This window comes from Thermobia domestica, chromosome 3 (genome assembly GCF_964235325.1).
Source record: "Thermobia domestica chromosome 3, izTheDome1.hap1.1, whole genome shotgun sequence".
Taxonomy (NCBI): domain Eukaryota; kingdom Metazoa; phylum Arthropoda; class Insecta; order Zygentoma; family Lepismatidae; genus Thermobia; species Thermobia domestica.
In genome coordinates, this window is record NC_137456.1 from 65,840,338 (window position 1) to 65,846,337 (window position 6,000).

Genomic DNA, 6,000 nt, shown 5'->3' on the forward strand with positions numbered 1-6,000 from the left:
GTTGGGTGTGTGGTTGAACTATGAGGAGGTAATTCACTTCGAGTTCGTTCCAAACGGTCATACTATCTATCAATGCTGATATTTATTCCGAATACCTGGAGTGAATGCTGCACTACCCGAAATATATCCTGCATTGGTGAACCGAAAGCGTGCCCAGCTGCAATACACAGGAGAGCGTAAAATCACACTCGACTCGAAAAACGCAGTAAAAAAATGCTGGAATCTGATAGCATCGAACTGATGCCACACACAGCATATAATGCTGACTTTGTCTCTTGGGATTACTATCTGCTTCGGTCCATGGAACATTTCCTGAAATCAAGTTATTTCACCATCTGGCACGAGGTGTAAACATTAGTGTCTGACTGCTTTGCCCCTAAGAGCAAACTGTGGTATTGACGTTGAATTAAGAAACTGGCAGAAAGCTGGCTAAAGACATTCTAAAACGATGGGCTATATTTTCAACGTGAACTTCCTTTCACTACTGTAATAAATACAAGTATGTTATGTACCAGAATATTGCAAGACTTATGAATCAGCCTTGTAACGATAATAAAAACTTTTTTCTTTCTTTGTGTGATAAATGTTTAAATAATTGTAAATTGAATTCTAGCTCTAATAGCTGAGATTTATAAGTAGCAGAAAGAAGACTTTCAGTATGTCTACCCCTTGCGAAACTTAACGCTACGCTACTAGAAAACCATAACGCACAGTGTATGTCATTTATCATGTAATATTGCATAAGCGAAGCCGTTCCACACACAATGGATGGGGTTTTATGTAGGATTACCATGTCAGCATTTTGCGGATATGTCAGCACTTTGAAAGTAAAAATTTCCGTCCACTCATTTGGTTACTGGTTCTTGCATAGTACCTTTTGGTTAAGTTCCGCAGGTGCCACCCACCCAATATTAAAATTCAAAATTTACGGGAAAATTCATAGAATAATACGAAATTTAAGCACCAAAAAATGAAAAAGGCAATAGTAGTTATCACTGTATGATGACTAATTACGGAGAAAAATTAACTTTAATCTTGGTCTCTCTGAAGGCGCGCAGTGGAATTGTATTAGGTAAACTTACAAAACAGCATGAGTCAGTGTTTCAAATTTACTATCTGAGTGGCATTACTGCTGTATCGCCGGACCAATTTGAAAATCGAAAAAAACATCAAAATGTACTGCATTCGGTTATATTTGGTTTACGTTACGTTAGATTACGTTATTAGGCGTGTAGTTTTACTATACGGATCCATAATATAAGAAGTAATAGTAGTAGTACGAGGAGGAGGAACGGGTTAGAAGGGATCTGTTCTCGATATGAAATGGGCAAATTAAAGACTTACCCAAATTTTTCTGGCCCCTTTTACAATCTATGGATCCGTATATTAAAACAAGTCCACCTCTCCGCGAAATAGTCCATCCGCCTCCACATACAGTGCCGCTTATAACATAAAAAACAATCATTTTCTTAACTTTTACTGTTCCCCTTACCTGACTTTCACTCATTCTTCCTCACAAACTTACATAAATTCTCCAATTGACCCGGTAAATTTCCTAAAATTGGTCTGGCGATATAGCAGTTGGATTGGAGTTGGGAGCCCGCTTCCCCCAGTGATTTTTAACGAATCATAGTGATGCTAACGATTCACACTAGTTCATAATGAATCGGAATCGCATGTTATAAAGATTTAAAATGTAAATCTTGCGGTAAGGAAGATTTAGTATAAGGGTGATTCCACGAAAAAGGGAAATTTTCACTTGGAAAATTTTTGTTCCGTTGATGGTCGCCTATTTCGATAAAAATATCATATGCACTTACTACTACTAAGTACATGTTAATTAGGTGTTCAGCAGAGCTGAATCGTTATTGGTGTAGTAAATAAAAAATAATAAACTTTTCAGCACCCACGGAGTTGAGACCATAGGTCACGGAGTTGAGATTAGTTAACACGGAGTTGAAAATTGCTGTGGAGTTGAGAAACGTGATACATCTGGGTGATAAGTTTTGGTTTATAAGTGATTAAGCTTATAATTTACATAAAAATGAAATAATTTTCCAATACTTTTTGTAAGTTAGAATTATTCTCCTTATGTTGAATAAAATTCTAACAAACTAGATGACACGTAATTTGTTATACAAAAATACTCCAGAAAATACTGCAAACATATGAAAATATATCTAATGAGTTTATATATATGAATATGAATGTGTGAATATGTGTTTATATATATGAATATGTGACGTAAATAAGAAAAAAAGAAATACACATACACTTATCGAATATTGAAAAATTATTGCGCTTTCAATATGTTGCCTATCATATGGAGAGGACAAACTTCTCACATAAGCTTACGAAACAGATGAAGTAGTCACTAAGCCTGTCTATTGTCTACTTCATTTGTTTTCTGAGCTTATGTAAACCGTCTGTCTTCTCTGTGTGATCAAGTCAACACGTCGAAAGTGCAATACTTTTCAACATTTGGTAAGTGTATTTGTATATTTGGTATATATACAAGGTGTTTCAAAACAATACACACATCGTTTGGGAGCTGATTCCTGACACCAAGATAAGACGAAAAGTATAGACAACTGTGTGCACAAATGCTTCATTTCGGAGTTATAGGCTGCCGAAAACATGAAAAAAATGAACTTTAAAGGTCCATAGCTCCAAAACTGTGAGACCTGCCGTAGTCCGGTCACGACTTCACTTAGAAACTAATATGTGCACTATCCAAAAATATGTTTCAGAATCCTGAGGTACTCACGAAGCAATTTTTATAGAGGGAGTTTGGCTACGGGCGTATAATATGAAGTACTCATCAACTACTTCTATAAAAGTTGTTGTGGAAGTACCGCAAGATTCTGAAACATGGATATTTGGATAGCGCACATACTAGTTCCTAAGTGAAGTCTTGACCCGACTACTGTAGGTCCCATAGTTTTATGCTATGGACCTTTAAAGTTTTTTTTTTTTTTTTTTTTTTTTAAATGTTTTCGGCAGCCTATAACTGCGAAAAAAAGCATTTGTGCACCCAGATTGGTCTATACTTTTTATCTTATCTTGGTGTTAGGAATCACCTCCCAAACGTTGTCGATATTGTTTTGAAACGCCATGTATAATACACACTAAATGACAGTGTAAGGCACTCATCATTTCTGTTTTCTTTGGATAATTCAATGTTCTTTGTTAAGTAGCCCTCATTCTCCACTCCAATGAAGGAAATGTCTTGAGGAAACAGGGAAGGGCTGTTCTAGTCTACACAGAATGACAACTGCCAACGCTTTTTAAACGTCAGGTTTAGTAGGCCAGGAGAAATTCCTCCCGATCCGCGTCATAAAATTGACTGTCCGTATATTGCCCTGAGACTCTTCGACAATCCCTGAAAAGAAAACAATTAGTTGATCGTAAGATTGAGACTTCAATAGGTTAAAAACAGATGCCATCCATCTTTACTTTACTGAAGTTTTACCTCCGGCTACCTGACAGCCCCAAATCTGAACTTCCGCGAAACACTCCTTAAATGGGCTAGGACTCACCAGCCGGCCTTTGAGTGTGAATGACACGTGGTCAGCGTGTCGGCTCCTACGACCGTTGCGATGGTCTGCCTGATCAGGTTTCAGTACATCTCTACTCAAATGAGTTTTTCAATTGCCTCACTGTGCGAAGTAAACACCATTAATATTTGAGCTTCCACCGGGAAACAAACCCAGAACCACGCACGAAAGGCGAGCATACTAGTCACTAGACCATAAACGAGCTTTATTTCTACCAATATATTTAAAGAACAAATATTTGGAAGAGCATGGGCATAACAAACACTATAGGATTATCAACTCCGTGAACTTGTCTCAACACCGTGGATTCCTTAGTTTTCAGATGGACATGGAGTTGAGAACCATGGAGTTGAGAAAATCGAATATAATTTATCTTTACCGGCCCACTTTTTAACCAGTACATGTGAGTAATTGTGTACGAATTTTCTACGTTAAGGCGTAAGTTCCTCAAGGGAAAGAAGATATATACCATACAAATACATTCAGTAATAAATACCATGGTGTTGAGTATCAATTAATATACGCACCTGCTTTCCACACACAAAAATATTTTTCCTATAGCTTTTAACACATGCACACAACTTTTTCTGTTCTTCAGTCGAACATGCCTGCCTTGTCTTCTTGTGGGTGTTGCCAATGTGGACGTCTATGCTATCTGTTGAGAGCAATGATATTTTTTTCTATTGCCATGGAGTTGAGACGAAATAGAGGTGACAGAAACGAAGCGTAGTCAAGCTTTCGAAAATAATCGTTATAAAGGTTTACTTTCCACAAAACCGAAAGATTGAAGTGTTCTCTTCCATTTAATTACCATTAAATGATGTTTGATTTGCGACTTCAGTTGTAATTTATTGATTAAAATCAGTCAACTGTAGTCTGTGACAGCCCACGGTGTTGAGAAATTGGGTAATAATTAATTTTTTACGTATGTTTCGTGTTATATTTGAGAACTGTTATACATGGCATATCTACTTTGTGACGGTTACTACCAAACAAAATAAAAATGAGGTGATTCTTTCTAGTAGTAGTTTGAAGAAATGCCCGTGACAGAAAATTTCCCTTTTTCGTGGAATCACCCATAAGTGGTAGTCGTAGTAGTAGTAACGGGTTAGAAGCCCCGCAGGGGTTGGTTGGGTTCTGTTCTCGATATAAGTAGTAGTAGTAGTAGTGACTCTTTCAGTTCCGGTGACAAAGAACTGGGGGGAGCGGGCTATACACAAGCCCAGCAGTTAACCCAACTTAGTAACTAACGAAGATAGTGTGATCGTAGAAATACCGCAATGATGTGCCACACGCAACCTAATAGTGTCTTTATGCTATGATTTTTTTTTTTTTTACTATCCTCGTTTATGCTATAATCAGCCATGCGCCTGTTCCCTCTCGCGTTCCCCCGTTGCTTTCTGCCCTGAGTCAGTTATATAGCATTTGTGCTTTACATTGGTCACCTAGTACTAGTTGCTTAGTGTTTATAGGTTTGTTCGTGTTCTAGCACTGTAGTTTTTCTGCCATATTGTCACTGTTTTCGTTATTTTTGAATCACTCAGTTCGCAATACCGAACATTTGAAAAGTGCTACGTTTGTGCAGAAATACAATATGGACCCATACTTGGTGAAGAATAAGCAAGGCAGGTTATTTACAAATATTTGTGAATTAGAATTGCAACTAAAGTTAAGGAAATGAAACAAGACTAATTGTGAGTAAGGTATATTAATTTAACTATCAATAAATAGATTAGGATATTTGAAGGAAGTCGCAACTTTATAAAGTGCACAACTCGCAGAACTACACGAGGAAAGATTCCACAAATCTGTTTATCCTCTACACGTCTACAGTATATTAATGTATTATAAATCTACGATTAGCATAAAATATGCAAAGTTTAAGAATTCTTAGTAAATACAAAAACGTTAAAAACTACACATTCACCAAACAATATTATTAACTTTAACATAACGTTTTCTTCCTTATTTTTATGATCTTTGATAGCATATATGTCAAGTAATTAACAAAATCCGATATTTACCACAAAATTTCCAAATATTTATCCTTGAAACATAAACATTAAACAAAAACATGCCAATCAGAGTTGCAAGCTAAGTAACTCGCATTTATCATTATATCCATGTTGTTTACAAACTTTAATATTTCGCGAGAGGGAATTTCCAAATACCTAGCACCTCTTTCCGTAGCGGTTAGCGTCAACGCAACATACAAGTTCCGTTTTCCTTTGAGATAATCGTTACGGTATAGTAAATTTAAGCATAATACATTTTTTAAAATTCGAACGCTCTGCATGAAAAGACATGCTTATGAGGAAAAGAAGTAGATATGTAATTAATTTATGTATGGATCTGTATATTAAATCTGTACCCTAACCTCAAACAGTCTCTTAAAAAAAAAAAAAATCTTATAAGTATAGGTTATAAGATAATAGAGGTTCCT

The 6,000-nt window shown here is 36.4% G+C and overlaps 1 protein-coding gene across 1 annotated transcript in view; it reads right to left on the reverse strand.

Annotated features, from left to right (window-relative positions):
• Positions 1–5,675, reverse strand: part of LOC145680460 (uncharacterized) — a 45,554-nt gene extending 39,879 nt beyond the window's left edge. The window contains exon 1 of the mRNA XM_081751022.1: positions 5,582–5,675. The gene's annotated coding sequence lies outside the window, so the exon portion shown is untranslated. The remainder of the gene's footprint in view (positions 1–5,581) is intronic.
• Between the last annotated feature and the right edge of the window lie 325 nt (positions 5,676–6,000).